The sequence below is a fragment of the Solanum lycopersicum genome, chromosome 6, assembly GCF_036512215.1.
Source record: "Solanum lycopersicum chromosome 6, SLM_r2.1".
NCBI classification, from domain to species: domain Eukaryota; kingdom Viridiplantae; phylum Streptophyta; class Magnoliopsida; order Solanales; family Solanaceae; genus Solanum; species Solanum lycopersicum.
The window spans coordinates 35,052,001-35,070,372 of NC_090805.1; the positions used below are offsets into that span (position 1 = coordinate 35,052,001).

Below are 18,372 nucleotides of genomic sequence, written 5' to 3' on the forward strand. Positions count from 1 at the left end.
GACATATCGGCTAAACCTTTCACTTTCTATCACTTTATCTCGCCCAGTTTCTCCCATTCTTTCACCTTGCTATTTTTCCTTCTTTCTTCATTTGAGTAGGTGACTCTTTTCCTTTTTTTTTCGACGAGTTCTTGAGTCACTTTGCTTTTGTTCTCTCTCTCTTTGTTCTTTCAACCCCACTTTCCAGAGCATTCCTCAAAACAGCCACCCTCAACTCATGGCTTTGCCATGAGTCAAGGTACACAATACCCAAAGTCGGGTCAGGGCCATAATGAAGGTTGTTTATGCATTAGCCACCCTCAACTTATGCTTTTGGCATATGCTGAGGTGCACATGTCCAAGGAGGGACCAGGGACAACATATTGTTCCCAGAAAAGATCAGTTGGGGTGAAAAAGAAAGGTCTAATTTTAAGCTCAAATTATTTGGATCAAAGAAGGATAACTTTCATTTGGTTTCTTTTATTTAGGCTAGAAATGGGCTATCTTGAATAAAGGCCTATGATCCTTTCCTAATTGTTTATTACAGCTTACTTTTAGCAGGACTAACCAGGCAAGTTCTAGCTCAGTACCAGTAGTGGACTATTCAAATTTCCTCACACTCACTTGACATCTCATCACTATACCAGATTATCAAACACCTAGTTCGACTTGAAGATTTAGGGTAATGTAATGGTGTAACTCTATTTCATGTTTAGAGCCACACAATTATCAGTTACTACGCCTAGTCATGCAACATTTTCCAGTTTTATCAGGATATCTTTTTAGCCATCATGCTTCAGAGTTAAACTATGTATAAAAGATATAACGTGCCGGTTCAACAGAAAAAGTAATTAGTCTTTTGGGGAAAAAGAACACAGGCAAGAAAAACCCAAAAGAGGATAGTGAGTTGGGCTACTAAGACTTCACCCTAGCACTCACTTTCTATTTACCCCACCCCCAACAAAAAAGCATGCAATTGTCCCCAATGCATAAAAAAATCTAAATATTAGAGTGGTAGGTGAAGCAAACCTGTGGCGCAAAGCGCCGTCGATTCAACAAGCTGGTGGGTCCGATTCCCCGGAACCCACATCCTCTGCAATCTGGACACCCGCAGTGGTGTCCTCAGCAGCAACCGCACCATCACTTGTGCCTCCTACTGTCTCTACAGTGCGGGAGATAGACGCCCCAACCGCTAACTGTGATGCTCTGATCTGGTGTGCCTCCGCCTCAGCAAGTGAGGCTCTCATCGCAGTCTCCATCTCTCGGCGCTCCTTCTTCCTTACTCGCGCCTCATCCTCTGCTCGACCCCTACGCCTCTTGGCACTCTCACGAGAGGGAGGTGGTGGAATTTCAGTAGTAAACAGGGCCTCCAATACTGTGTCCTCAACAGGCTCGACAAAAGGGGCCTCAGAATCCGGCACCCTCGCCTCTAGTATCGTGTCGATGTCTGCATGAAGACTATCGATTGCAGCCTAAAGAGTCGACACATCTACCGAAGGGGCTGGTCGAGCTAACACTCTCAACTCAAAGGCATCTAGGCGCTGCTTAACCTCACCAATCTTCCGCTCGGTAAAATGCTGCATCTTCCTCTCTAGACGCGCTTCAGACTCAGTAATCAACTTCTGCATCCACGGCTGGATATGATGCAGAAGAGTGGCCATTTATGCCTCCAGTTTTTGGACTCTAGCAAGTGGGACCAGTAACGGTAGAGAGGCTGTGCAGAGGAGCTCGGGGCTGGGCTACTACCCAGGATAGACTCGACCGGGGTAGTGTCAGTGGACGCCTGTGTAGCTGCGCGGGCCTGGGCTACCGTATCCGCAAGATCATCAGCAAGTGGTGGCAGCTCTGGACGGGGCCCTCTACGTGGGGCCAACTCATTGGCCTCGTCTCTGATGAGGACGATGTCAACGGTGCCCTGCGGGGTCTTCAACTGATCTATGTGCGATATGGGCACACCTGCGGACCTGCAAAGGGCAAAGATCATACACGGGAAGGGGTAGGTAGTGGTGACCTTGAATGCCCTCTCATGCATGACTGCCTGGAGAAGCCACGCGAAGTCGACCTCGAATCCGGTTATCATTGCTGCCATCAACACTGCTCGATCCCAGGTGACGATGTTATCAGCAACTGTGGGGGAAAGGCAGTGACGGACGAGCAGCCACAAGAACTTTGCGACGAACGTGAGGTTGGCCTTCTTGATGGCCCCCTTCGGCTCAGTGACCCAATCGGCACCCTCTCCATCTACTGACAGGTGCAGGGCCATCCACCTCTTGGTGGTCTCTCTCAGTGCTGGCTCGCGCAAGAACTGTCTATCCTTTACTATCTGCCAGCGGTAGTCAAACTCGGCAGTGACGGGGGTCCGAGTAGCATCTGCACTCTCGCTGTATAGAAACCGGCAGATGGCTGGCAGGGAAATGTCAACCTGCACGCCCCGGACTTGAACCTGTTCCAGTGGGGCCTGTTTAGCGGGAGCAGCCCCCCTATCAAATGGTGATCAAAGAGTCGCTACGTAGGATGCGTAGAACTCGGACCATTTCCTCATTGTATCGTCCCAACGGATGGGCTGTCCACTCTAGGCGGTGCCTGGTGAAGAGGTTGTGGATCTCCGGCATCGATGGGAGACTCCCCGTAAGTACCCGCCGCTCCAAGGTGAGTGTCCGAGTCATTACTCTTTTATCAGTCAGGAACTTGGCGTCGGAGTAAACTTGAAACTGGCCGTCGACACACCACCGGTTTGGCTGGTCAGAGGCTGGTGTGGGGACCTGAGGTGGTGCGCCGAATGTAGAGTCTGAACTGTCAGCCTCATCAGACGAGGCCGACGCTTCAGCAGTGGCGGGTGCGGGAACCTCAGCAGAGCCTGAAGCCTCCTCGGACCATGATACTCATAAGGAGCCAGACGCTCCTTCCTCTTTTGTGGCTAACCCAGAGGGTGTGCCGGTCAGTGTGTGCTCCTCATCAGACTGGGAGGCAGTGACTATGCCGGACGCCACCGTCTTGGTGTGGCTCTGGGCGCACGTGCAGCACGAGAAGGTGCGGAAGTGCCTGGGGGAACATATTCAGGGTCCCGCTCATCATCAGAGCCGATGATCAAGCGTGCAGATGGGGCAACAAACTTTGATCGCCCGAGTGCGTAGGTTCGGTCTTGCTTGGGTGCCATAGTAGATAGTACCTGCAAAGGATCACTATTAGTACGAGTAGTGGCAAACAATACAAGCGAAACCATACGATATAAAACAGTGAAAATAATATGTAAATGCTGTATAAATAGTGACACACGATGGGCCTGGTGACGGCTCATCATGACAATGACGGACCGTCGTGAGGTCCGTCATGGTGTACTTGGACTCTGTATAAATAGAGAACCCTGAAAGAGGGTCTCTGACTAGCATGACGGTGTGTGCAGGACGGACCATCACAGTTACAACGGTCCGTTATAGATGTCCGTCATAGGACACTTGGGAAAAAATGGAGACCCTTAGGAGAGGGGTCTCTGACTGTTATGACGGTCTTGCAGGACGGACCGTCATGGGTACGACGGTCCGTCACAAGTGTCCGTTGAAGGACACTTGGGGAAAAAATGGAGACCCTTAGGAGAGGGGTCTCTGACCGGTATGACGGTCATGCATGACGGATTGTCGTGGGTACGACGGTCCGTCACATGTGTCCGTTGGGCAGGGGTGCTAGGGATTGTGCAACGGATCCTACGACGGTTTGTCGTGGCTACGACGGTGCGTCGTCGGGGTCTCGTTCTGAATGACATAGACAAAACTGTAGATACCCTAAGCAACCCCGATGAACCCACATGGTCTTGTAGTGTTGTGGACCTATATGTGTCTATCCCAACTACCTAGGAAACTATTAATGCAAAATCATCTATGTCTAGGGTTGTCAACATGGCAAATTCGAACATTTTGAGCCTAGGTTTAGACATAATCATATAAAGGAAATAATATACGACTAAGAACTAAGCTAATACTAACTAATAAACAAAAATACAAGATAAATGAGTATAAATTTAGAGACACATACCTTAGAAATGGAGAAAAAGCTAATGGAAAATGACTCAGTTGGCAGGGTAGACACCTACAGCAGCAGCTCCGACTAGTAGATGATAGTTTTAAGGCTTTGGAGAATTGTGGGGGTAATGATCAGTGAGGGGGGAAATGTGGAAGTTGAAAAGAGATGGGAGATGAGAGAAATAAGGAATTAATGGGGTGAAAATGAAGGGTTGGGGGTTTAAACGGTGAAATTTTGAAAAAGGGTCCAGCCGGGTCGGGTATAATTCATTAATCACGCGACGGTTCCCCGACGATGGACCGTCGCAGTTGTGACGACCCATCGTAGGTTCCGTCGTGTGTTCCCTAATTTTAACATAGCAGAAAAACGTACCTGGACGACGGATGCATACGACGGTCCGCCGCATGCGCAACGGTTCATCGATGTATCCGTCAGTGGCTGCTGCGGAGTAGTTTTCTGCAGAATTTCCTGGTGATGTGCCTGCAAATTTGAAAACCCATTAGTAGAAAAATGCTATCCTTACTAAAAAATGACAAGAATTGGGTTGCTTCCCAACAAGCGCCATATTTAATGTCGCGACATGACTAGGGCCACTTGATTACTCAGACTTCATCAAGATGGTATGCCTTGATCACTTCATTCGCCAATTCAGCATGCTCGAGATAGATTTTTATGCGTTGTCGATTCACCTTGAACCTCACACCCTCCTTAGTTTCCAAATCAACTACTCCATGAGGGAATAGTTGGGTAACCGTGTAAGGACCAGTCCATTTGGACTTGAGTTTGCCTGGAAACAAGCGCAATCTGGAATTGAATAAGAGCACCAAATCCCCGACCATAAACTCTCGTTTTTCAATTTTGTTGTCATGATACTTCTTCATCTTTTCTTTGTATAGGGCTGAGCTTTCATAGGCTTTCAAACGAAATTCATCAAGTTCATTCAACCCATTTAACCGTTGCTCTGCAGCTTCGCTCCAATCCATTTTTAACTTCTTCATAGCCCACATGGCTTTATGCTCTAACTCAACCGGAAGATGACAAGCTTTCCCATATACAAGTTGGTGGAGACATACCTATGGGAGTCTTATATGCTGTCCGGTAGGCCCAAAGAGCATCATCAAGCCTCCTTGACCAATCCGTTCTACTAGCATTCACTGTTTTGGATAATATCTGTTTGATCTCCCGATTCGATATTTCAACTTGCCCACTAGTTTGAGGGTGGTAAGGAGTGGCCACATTATGGCGAACCCCGTATTTCTCCAATAACCCCTTGAACAATCTGTTGCAGAAGTGGGAGCCCCCATCACTAATAATGGCCCTTGGGGTGCAAAAACGGAAGAATATATTCTTTTTCAAGAATGCAGTGACGCTCTTCCCTTCATTGTTTGCGAGGGCTATGGCTTCGACCCATTTAGATACATAATCAACTGCTATTAGAATGTACTTCATTCCATGAGAACTCACGAAAGGGCCCATAAAGTTAATACCCCAAACATCAAATAACTCAATCACAAGAATGGGGTTTAGAGGGAGCTCTTGCTTTCTTAAAATACCACCATCTCGTTGACATTTGTCACATGCTTTAGCAAACCCATGAGCATCTTGATGAAGAGTTGGCCAATAGTAACCACATTGTAATATCTTGTGAGCGGTTCGGATACCACTGTGATGTCCGCCAACAGGTGAAGAATGGCATGCCTCCAACACATTCAACATTTCACATTCTGGCACACAACGCTGAATAAGCCCGTCGGCACAACTCCTATACAAGTATGGTTCATCCCAAAAGAACTTCTTCACATCGTACATGAACTTTTTCCTTTGATGAAAGGACAAGTCTGATGGAACAATGTGACTAACCAGATAGTTCGCAAAATCTGCGAACCATGGAATCAAGTCTTGTGAAGCAGCCAATACATGTTCATCGGGGAACGTATCATCAATGTCAGTCTTATCCCCTAACTCTCTCATAGCTTCATCCTCTAGACGAGACAAATGATCAGCAACTTGATTTTCAGTCACTTTTTTATCCAGCACTTCAAAGTCAAATTCTTGTAGTAGTAATACCCAACGAATCAGCCTAGGTTTCGCATCCTTCTTCGCCATCAAATATCTCAATGCTGAATGGTCAGTATGCACTATAACTCTAGTACCTAGCAAATAGGAGCGAAATTTCTCAAAAGCTAAGACTACTGCAAGGAGTTCTTGCTCAGTCATTGTGTAGTTCTTCTGAGCTTCATTTAGGGCTTTACTAGCATAGTAAATTGGGTGAAGGATTTTGTTTCTTTTCTGTCCCAGTACTACACCAAGAGCCACCCCACTAGCATCGCACATTACCTCAAATGGACTGTTCTAATCCGGAGAAATAATGATAGGCGCAGACACTAACTTTTCTTTTAGCTCACCGAATGCTTTAAGACAGGATTCAATAAAACAAAATTTACATTCTTTCTCCAGCAATTTTCACAATGGGTGTGCAATCTTTGAAAAGTCTTTGATGAATCTCCGGTAAAAACCTGCATGCCCAAGAAAGCTTCTCACACTTTTCACAGAGATCGCAGGGGAAGTCTCTCTATTACCTCAACTTTAGCTCTATCAACCTCTATGACCTTTTCTGAAATGCGATGACCCAACACAATACCCTCTTTCACCATGAAATGACACTTTTCCCAGTTTAGTACCAAATTACAGTCTTCACATCTCTTAAGAACCTCAGATAAATTGGTCAAACACCGCCCGAATGAATCACCAACCATAGAAAAATCATCCATAAAAACTTCTATAGTATCCTCCACCATGTCAGAAAATATTGACATCATACACTCTGAAAGGTTGTGGGTGCATTGCACAACCCAAACAACATTCTTCTGAACCCAAAAGTCCCATATGGACAAGTGGAAGTGGTTTTCTCTTGATCTTCTGGTTTAATAGAAATCTGATTATACCCCGAATACCCATCAAGAAAACAATACCACCCTTTTCCGGCAAGTCTATCCAACATCTGATCCGTGAAGGGCATAGGAAAATGGTCTTTTTCAGTCCACGAGTTCAGTTTACGGTAATCCATACACACCCTCCATCCAATAACCGGTCTCATTGGAACAAGTTCATTCTTTTCGTTGGGGACCACAATCATTCCCCCTTTCTTAGGTACACACTGAACCGGGCATAGCCAACTACTATCGGCGATTGGATAAATTACTTCGGCATCCAACCACTTGATGATTTCCTTCTTCACAACCTCTTGCATAGGAGAATTCAGGCGTCTCTGGTGCTCAATACTCGGATTATGATCAGGCATGAGTTGGATTTTATGAGAGCAAATACCAGGAGGGATCCCAATAATGTCCGCAATGGTCTACCCAATAGCTCTTTTGAACCTTTTGAGTACCTTCACCAAACTCTGAACCTATTGTTCATCCAGGTCTGATGCAATGATTCCCGGCAAAGTGTCACCATTTCCTAAGAATTCATACCTAAGATGAGGTGGGAGAGCTTTTAATTCAACTTTTGGAGCCTCCTCTATCGATGGTTTCGCGGGTGGGGACTCGCGATTTTTCATATCAAGCTCAAATTTTTTCGGTTTAAACCGAACATCTCCTCGGTCATGAGCCACAACTAATGACTCATACTCTTCAATGCAATCGCTATCAAAGTTCATTATCACTGCCACTAATGCTTCAACACCTAGACATTCTTCTATTTGTGTCTCAAATGTCTCACCCATGTTGTAGGATATAGCAGATGCCGATTGGTGCTCACCACTCTGCCTCATGGACCTACAAATATTAAAGGTCACTTCCTCATTGTTCAATCGAAATTTCATCTGCCCCTTTTCCATGTCTACTAAGGCTCTTCCCGTAGCTAGGAATGGCCTCCCAAGGATAATAGGCACTTCAAAATCAATCTCACAATTAAGAATAACAAAATCAGTCGGAAACATGAATGACTCCACTTTTACTAGCACATCATGAAGTATCCCTATGGGCCATTTTACTGTTCGATCAGCCATCAGTAGCCGCATCGCAGTGGTCTTTGGGTCACCCAAACCCAACTTCTTGTAAATCGAGAGGGGCATGAGATTTATGCTTGCCCCCAGATCACATAATGCTTTCGCAAAATGTAATAGCCCGATTGTACAAGGAATAGTGAACACACCTGGATCTTCTTTCTTTTGGACCAGAGATCTTGTAGCAATAGCACTACAATGCTGCATTCTATCATCATATTCAAAAGTAACCGATCTTTTCTTTGTGACCAAATGTTTCATAAACTTGGCGTAACCGGACATTTGTTCTAAAGCTTCTACCAAAGGGACATTGATAGAAAGTTGCTTCAACATTGTTATAAAACGCCGATATTTGCCATCCTCGGTCTTTTTCACTAATCTTTGAGGAAATGGGGGTAGTGGCCTAGTCATAGGAGTTACCTTTTTAGGCACTTCAACATCGTTTGAAATGTTATCCTCTAAATCAATATCAGCATTTACCACTTTATTAGTATCTTTTGTCACCTTATTCTCACAAGATGGCATAGGTGGGTCAATGGTTTGCTTGCCACCGCGAGTAGTAATTGCCATACAATGTCCATCATTTTTCAGATTTTGAACAGTGTTGCTAGGAAGAGTGCCCGGTTGCCGTGTGTTCACAGTTGCAGATAATTGGGCCAATTGTAACTCAAGTTGCTTAATCGATATTGCATGTGTATCAACTTTTTGCCCAATACCCACTAAATCATTCCTCAACTCTTAATTGTGCTCATCACTAGCATCGAACCTCCTCATCATTTTATGCAACATATCCTCAACTCGCGACATACTACCTCCACCATCTCTAGGAGTAACTTCATGATTTTGAGGAGGAACATAGGGTCCATTCCTGTCATTTCTATTACCATAGTTACCCCTGTTGAAGTTGTTGTCGCGATTGTAGTTTCCATCTCGGACATAATGACCTTCACGATTGTAGTTACCATAGTTTCGAACTTGGTTCCCTTGACCTTGGCGCCAATTCTCATGATTAGAGCCTTGGGCACTTGGTCGGAAACCCCCCATCTGTTCATTTACTGCATAGGAATCCTCCTCATAATAACATTCATCGTTCGGAGGTGGTGGTTTAGCCAAGTAGTTGACTGCATTATTCTTTTCTGCACCCCCAGTGACATGTTTTAGTACCAACCCAAGCTCAGTTCTCATCTGATCCATTTCTTCACGAATATCATCTGTGGCTGGGTTGTGAGTGGACTGCACTGCGAAGGTGTTTCTCCCTGTATCGGACTTCCTAGTACTCCAAGCTTTGTTGTTACGAGAGATTTTCTCTAATTTCTCAGCAATGTTAGCATAAAGGCATTCTCCATAAGATCCACTTGCTATAGTGTCCAACACCGCTTTATTGTTATCATCCTGTTCCCGATAGAAGTATTCCTTCAGTGACTCATCATCAATACGGTGATTTGGAACACTTCTCAAGAATGAGGTGAATCTATCCCAAGAACTACTAACTGACTCTCCTGGTAGTGCCACAAAGTTATTCACCCTCTCTTTGTGGTTTAATTTCTTGGAGACCGGATAGTAGCGTGCTAAGAAGACATCCCGTAGTTGGTTCCAAGTGAAGATAGAGTTGTATGGGAGCTCAGTAAACCACATAGCAGCCTCTCCCGTCAGTGAGAGAGGAAACACTCTAAGACCTATTACATCTAGATCCAAATCAGGCCTCCCCACACAACTTTTACACACTGCCCTTACCTTAGCTATATGGGCATGTGGATCCTCGAAGGTAGTCCTGAAAACAAACCTCTGGCAGTGAGCATTTGTATCAGGCTACTAGTTACCACAAAAGTGTGGCCTGTGGGTAGAGGGGGCAAGACAAGTGGCCCATCCGAGTCTGCTATGTTATCATACCCTCTGTAGTATGCTTGGGGCCGTGGAACGGGATTTTGTCCCCTCTGTTGATGTTCACCCAGAGCGCCGGGTAACATCTGACCATGAACATCCATTGGATCTGGGATGTTCTGGTTTGGATCCTCATCATTTATTCCCAAGTTTCGATTCATATTGCGCAGTTTACGCTCTAGCTCGTGATCGTAGGGAAACAAGGGTTCTCTTCCTCTCCATGTATTTGGCATACAAGGAGAATAGTTCTGAAAGGAAATCAAAAACAATAAAACAAAGTAATATCAAGAAAATATCAACTAAACTTTAGTAATCAGTTCAAGTTAATCTAAAAGCTAAATTCCCTGGCAACGGCGCCAAAATTTGATACGCTCAAACTTACTTCTCAAATGAGAAGTAAAGTGGCCGCGTCAAGTAAATAACCCAGCTAGTGAGTTGGGATCGTTCCCACGAGGAAAATAGTCTAGACTTAACTTCAACTTGTTATTACTATTGTTCGGTTGATGACTTCCTTAGAAAGTAAAAACATAAAAAGGGGGGTTTGTATTTCCTAATGAGTAAAAATAACTAACGAAATTGAAAGAGACACTTAACAGTTTTGAAAGTTGAATTATAATCAATTAATCAAAGTAACTATGGTTTACGTGTTCCCCACAGGTTCATAACTTGATAATTCTAACTATAACAATTCTTTCCTAGTATCTTGCATGCAAAGTGATAAGTTATGTATTTCTAAATCCTTGGTCCGGCATCTAGAAAATCTCACTTCGCACCTTGGTCCGGCTACGTGTGTTGCTTTCCTAACCCTTATCTTTACCTCATATTAAGCATCGTATTCGATATTTGACTAAGTTTTAACCTCGTACCAATCAATACTAGCCTATTAGATAGTATACACTAAATCTATGTTAATAATTCTTTTCCTATTATCTACCTCCTTGGTCCGGCAAATAGCATTAAGGCGAGTTCTAACGTTGATCATCCGTTAAAAAGACTTCTAAGCGAAAGAATTATTAATACATGCAAGACACTATTCTAGAATTGTTATTTTAGCTAGGGTTTGTCTCATTATTTGCCTATGGTTCCCACAACCCTAGTTATGGAGTTTAGTTACTCATAGCCATAAACACAATATTCAAATATATTAAATAAGAATTCATGTACTTACTTCAATGAGAAAGAATAAAGTCTGAAAATTTGCTTGATTAATCACCAAAAATCACTTGTAAGAATCTTCAAAAATCAAACACTAATACACAAAGTCTAATAATATGATGTCTAATCTATCAGATTCTAACCTCAAAAATGAGGTTTTTCGAACTATTTATAAAAAAATAAAAACCTAATAAAACAAGAATTCTAATTGCTAGAAATCTGCCAAAACGCGGCTGGGTCGACGGACCACGCGACGGACCGTTGTGGTCACGATGGACTGTCATGGACTCCGTCGTCCCATACTTAGCAATCTCTTCTGCTGCTCTCTTCATTCCCCTCAACGGCAAGTATGATGGACTGTCATAGGCACAACGGTCCGTCGAGGGCCATGACGGAACGTCACAAGCTTCGTAATCCCACACTTGGTCAGACTTCCCCATCTTCCTTCAGCAGCTGCACTACGCTGCCACCTACGGACCGTCACAGGCAGGACGGACCGTCATAGGTGGTCTCTTCTGCATTTTTTCGCTCAAAATCTCCGCATTCAGCTTTGGATAGATTTCCTGCACAACAAAGAGAAACTTATATCAAAATTAGCACAAAAAGGCTTTCGGACACACTAAACCTAAGGAAAAAGTATTAATTATATCGTGAATCCAAGGTATATCATTAAGGCAGAGTTGAAAGATCTTAAAGTTAATGTTAGTTCCAGTCATATTTAAATAAACTAATATAATTACTCTATGTTTTATTTTATTATTTTTTCATACATTCATAAGATTGACAAGCACATGGTTGAAATCAAGACTTACGTCGATAACTCGACTAAGATGATAATTGAAGAGATTAGATTGTCAAGAGGTCAACCAACAACAGATGCACAACATGTATGGATCAATGTGTGTTCTGTGTCTGAATGTTGTTTGATCATAGTATCTATTAATATTTGTGTTATTTATTTTATGTTTATGATCAGTGTATGACTTCTAAATGAATAATAGGAAAAAATTCATATATGTTTGAATAACATATAAATAATGTATTAATTATGTATTAAAGTGTCTTTTTATATATATATATGAATAATATATAATAGTTGTATAGAAATGTATGACACTTTGTTTTTCATATATGTATGAATTCTGTTAATTTAATTCATACAAAAAAAATCATAATATATTGACATTGTCTGAAAATTAATATTAGGACGACGCCACTCACAATGTTGCACAATCTGTTAAAGATTCCGGATCAGCCGTCTGTTTCAATGGATGAACACATTCACATTTCAAACGCCGATAGTATGATATAAACATTATTATGAAATGTATTTTCATTTAAAATTTTATTTTGACCTGACGATTTTTATCTTATGTAGATGAATCTCAAAAGTCAACTGGTGGTTTTTTCAACGCTGATGAACCTGGATCATCAACTTCAAAACCACCAATATTGGATGATTATCCTGATTTTACTATGACATAAATCATTGCACTTGATCCAATTTTAAATGATACCACAACTCCAAACGTGCAAGCAAGACATAAGAATCCCGGCAAATATGAATCTTCTCCTTATATTCGATTGTCGGAAGGCGAAAGCAGTTCAAAGAGAGTACCTATTTTTTTCCCAATCAAATATCTATTCCAAAGTCATAATGGGTTTGACGTTACCAAAGATGTTTTAAATAGGTGTGACAGGTATAAATGTCTATAAATAAATTTATTTTATTTAAATTTCACAATCTCAAATTTTATACAATTTTTTTTGCAATATTCATAGGAAAGCAGCATATTCAAAGGTTAAAAATACGTTTCATCCTCAAATGAACTTTGGCGTTGTCAAAATAGCAGAAAAGGATTTTTTCCAAATAATGAGTCAACCGAGCAGACCTTGGGAGGACAGGTAAGACATAATTTGAATCAATATTGAATGATTATTTTATAACACATTAAAAAAATTATATTGTAAGTTAGTATTTATGTGAATCTATGTTAATTGAGGTATGTATTTTTTTAATTTGAGAAAATGCACAAGTAACCCCTTAACCTATGCCCGAAATACTAGAGACACATTTATACTATCCTAAGATCTTATTACCCCCTAAACTTATTTTATAAGTAATTTTCGACCCCTATTCGGCCTACGTGACACTAGCTTGAAAAAAATATCAACCAGTGTTGGGCCTACAAGATAGTTCCACGTAGGCCAAAAAGGGATAGAAAATTACTTATAAAATAAGTTTAGGGGGGTAATAGGACCTTAGTATAGTATAAATGTGTCTCTGAGATTTCGGGCATAGATTGAGAGGGTACTTGTGCATTATCCCTTTTTATTTAATATAGTATGATTTGTGTATGCATTGATGTATATATTGAAGTATTAATATACATAATTTCAGTAAATATTCTATACATGTAATTTATTAATTATAAAGCCACATTGTACATTTTTTATAATCATATTTTATGTTAGTATTTGCTTGAACACTATGTTAATTTATATATCACATGTTGTTTTTAGTATTGTTTGATTCTGTGCATTAATTGATACACAAATTGAAGTAACAAAAATGTTTTAATATTATATGAAATATGTATGAAATAATATTTGTGTTCGTATGATTTGTGTATGAATTGATTATGAAACATATATATACAATTTTATATACAATTTATGTATGAAGTATCGATTGTGTTTTATTTATTCTTTTTTGTTTGTAACAGAATATTAATGCAATTAAGTATTAGCTTCGAAAGAAGGAAAAATACTCTCAAACATCAATTTCATACAACACTGTTGACTGTTGATTTATGACGTGGATTGATAACATTGAGAAGCAGTGAAGACAGTAAAATTGCGATATGAGATGCATTGTCCCCGACTACGATATTGGACAGTGCATTAGAGAATTTAAGCTGCTTACTAACATTGCTTGGGACAGAGTTGACGAAGTCATTATCCCTATCATCATCAATGAGAAAATCTATTGGTTGCTTGTTGTATTTCGAATCAGACTTAGATGTCTACATGTATATGATTCGATGAGTGGAGGAGCTGTCCACAACCAAAAAGTGAAAGAAGTTGTTGATAAACTTGCAACCATGATACCATTATTTTTGGCGAGCACATGATTTTATGGCAAAAGGCTTGATCTGTATGCGAAACAATCTCTTTGAATATCAACACAAGTCTCAATCCGAACCTCTCGATATCAAGCATGTGATAGATGTTCCTCAACAAGAAGACTGTTCCAAGTATGTACTTATTATACTCTATTTATATCATCTAAAATGACATCATTATTTAGTTATTATAATTTTTTTTACTTTCAAATTATTTACAGCGTTGTGGTCTATACACCTCTCTTTTTGTCGAATATATCAACAATGATATTTTTGATGTATTTTATATTGATATCGATTCAACATATCATTGTCACAGATATGTCACATTACTTTGACATTATGCAAAATCAAATAATGAAGAGGGCGCAATAAGTAACAGTGAAGTTACGGATACATTTGCTAGCAAGTATGGTGGACCTTGCATGCCAAAAAAACAAGTTATGAACACCACCATTTATCCTACTCCAAGACCACGAAATAGAAATTAGAAAAAGTTCGTTGCACTCTTCACATTATTTTGAACTACATGTTTTTCTTTTAAATATTGAACGATTTATGTTATTTTCTAGTTTTTTCTTCTTAATATGAAATACAGATTGTTTTATATAATTTATCAATGTTATCCTTATTTTGGATGAACTGATTACTACGTTTATATACATAACACCACACTTTTGATATCTTATCTTCCTAATACGACAAATGTCATATATTTTTTGATACACATATTAATTTTTGTATAAATATGTATCAATTATGTATGCATATTGTATGAAATATATTTAAATTTGTATGAACTAGTTTAACAATATACTAATGTACCAAAATATGTTAAAAATAATTTATGCTTATATATGAACCTTGTATGAATTACGTATGTCATATATTAACTTTTGTATAAATATGTATCAACTATGTATGCATATTGCATGAAATATATTTTAACTTTGTATGAACTAGTTTAACAATATATTAATGTACCAAAATATGCTTAAAATAATTTATCCTTATGTATGAACCTTGTATGAATTACGTATGCCATATTTTACTTTGAAATATATGGAAGAGATGTGAATAGATGTATGAGTTAGTGTATTTTAATACTTTATGAATTTTTTCTCAATGGGGATTCATTCTAGCTACATATCTTTTTAAAATAGTTGATCCATCTAAAATGAATTTCGTATGCACTATGTACTATGTATGGAATTTGAACAATAATTATATACAGAGTTTCACATTTATAAAAATTGTGTTTCAATGTTATTTATAGTTAGACAATTTTTACGAAATCAAAATTTATCAATGTCAATGGTAGCAAATGCACTCTATAAAATAAAACTTATGTCTAACAGTCAAAACAACATAAAAATATGTGTAAAAGTAAGTAAAATCAAGAAATCATTTTTTTCAAAGGATAATTTGAACATGTCTTTTTGTTGTGTGACTTGATGACATCTACTGCATGTGATTTTTGACCTTTTGAATTTCACATCAGCAAACCCCTTTCAGCGTTCAAATTTTGGTCTTCCCGTTGATCTTTTTGGACCGGGTGATATCTCTTTAGGCTATGAAACGTAACCTGGTAGATCCCATGCACGCTCGCAGGGATAGATTCAACAGTAATGACATATGCATCTTTGAAATTCTTCAGGATATAAAAAGCAGAATAGAAATTTGCTTCATGCAACTTTCTGTATTTAAGAACTGCAACTACATGACCAAATGGTATCTCATAATGTTGAAATCTCCCGCAACTACACATCTTTGTGTTTAAGTTTATTATGTCTTCTTTGCTCCTTCAGCTACAACATGCATATCAACAATTGAAGGTATCACCTAATTAATGGTTTCAATGTGAAATTGTTAATATATATGACACTAAAAATTGAAAGTAAAATATAATTAATTATTATTGAATAGAGTAAGAAACATACCCTCATATTGCAAGACAAAACAATATTTTTATGTGGATAAAAATTATATTTTTTTGTCAGCTCAGATGTTGTTTTATCAACCTCCTCATTGTGCTTGTGAATCCATCTTTGAATATGTACCCTTATAAATTGAAGATGTGAAGTTATTGGTAACCTCCTTGCTAATTTTTTAATATTATTCAATGACTCAGCGATGTTTGAAGTCATGGTCCATGTGCGCTTACAATTCGAATAAGCTCTTGATCATTTGCTATAACCAATATCAAATAAGTATTGTCTTATTAACAGATCTATCTGGTCTATTCTTCTCATAATCGTTTCAAACTATTGTTTTGTATAAGACTTTGCAGTGTAAAAATAAATCTTCAAATCTTCAGTATTTCTATTGAAATTCTTCAACACATTGCATGATAGGTGTCATATGCAAGCATAATGTTCAGATTCAGGATATACAGTAGCAGTCCCTTTCTATATGCTCTCATTCGGTCTGACATAAAACACATGTTTTGTCTAACTCCATATGCTTTCTTAAACTGTTCAAAAAACCAGGTCCATGAAGCATCGTTTTCAGAATCCACTATCGCATACGCCAACGGAAGTATATGACCTGATCTATTTTTTGAAAAAAAATCACACAAATTGGAATCATACTTTATATCATATTTTATTTTATTGTATAAGCGTAAAAATACATGGGATCAAAAAGCACCTCCCGAATTCATGGTGTTGGCAGTCAACATTGTACAACCATATGAACATTTTAATCCTGCCCCATCAACAACTTCAATTGGCCTACAATACTCCCAACCTCTAATACAAGCTTCTAATGTGACAAATGCATATAAGAATTTATTACATTCTTTCCTTTCTATTTTCAATACCGATCCAGGATATGTTTGCTCCAATATGTATAGATAACCTGAAATTTTTAAAATTATATAATATGAAAGTTTAAAACATCATATATATAACTGAATGGATACTTAAAGAACACTTAATTGATACAAAAAGGAATCATACTTTAATACATATTTAACTATAATCACACATAAAGGATACAAAATTGATACATAAAGGATACTGAACAGAAAATTGTAATTCATTCTGAAAACAAACTGTATGGTAGTTTTTTTTTACAATTAAAAAAACTTTACCTTTACATCGATATTACCAGATAGTTTGGCATATGATTCAGCCGGATCTTCACGCACCAATTTTGTCGCTTTTTCTTTAGCTCTCCACGTCTGTATGTATGCTAGCGAAGCACCTTGAAATTTCAATATTTCATCATACTTATTCATTATTAAGACAACTACAACGTCAGTTATCCCCTGACGTCTTGCATAAGCTCTATCTCTAACAGAACAAGTGTGTTCAACATTGTACTTCCTAACTTTGAATAAATTTGATTTATTCAAACTAGATGCTCTCATCATCCAAGAACAAGTCTCAGAAAAACAAGTCAGGTGATACATTTAAATTTTATAAAGCAAAACAAATCAAATAAAAAAATAACTTGAAACAATGATGTGTACTTAGATGCAATACAACGCGCTACACGAAAAATGAATTTTTCGACAAGTCCAACATGCCTCATCACCTCCTAAAGTGAATCCTTATTATTGTAAATCTGATTCTCAGCTACAAATAGGTTGAATGATCACTTATTACATCATTTCTCCTTCACTATTCTCATCGACATCTCCTTCTAAATTAACTCCGATCAAACAGATTGAACTGTTGAAGTACAATTCAACGTTCGTTTGTGTTAAACTAACTTCAGAATGTATTCGATCAGTAATAACTCCAAAATCTTGATTATATATCTCACAATCTTTCAAGGAGATGCACAATGAATATTTTGTAAAGAAATCTACATTTACTTTCTTTTGATCTAGAAAAACCTTTACCCCAACATCATTGTGAATACTAATAGGTGGACACACTAACAATATATTTTATCTCAATAGCACTTATATTAACATCTATATTAAGTTGTGATGTTATCGCACTAACTAGGCTACTATACAGAGTAGACACATCATATATGGTGTCCTCCATCTGAAAATCGACATATTTACGTGTTTCACAACATTAAAATAACAATTAGTACAACATAATACATATTAATTGCAAAATATTTTATACGCACTGCATACACCGTTCAACAACCTATACCATACCGAAATTACCTTGAAAAGATAGTTCATACACACCAAAAAAAAATTCATATTTATTTCACACACAATTATTATAACTTTTATCA

At 38.9% G+C, this 18,372-nt stretch overlaps 1 pseudogene; it reads right to left on the bottom strand.

Annotated features, from left to right (window-relative positions):
- Positions 1-2,003: 2,003 nt before the first annotated feature.
- Positions 2,004-9,571, bottom strand: LOC138349359 (uncharacterized; annotated as a pseudogene).
- Between the last annotated feature and the right edge of the window lie 8,801 nt (positions 9,572-18,372).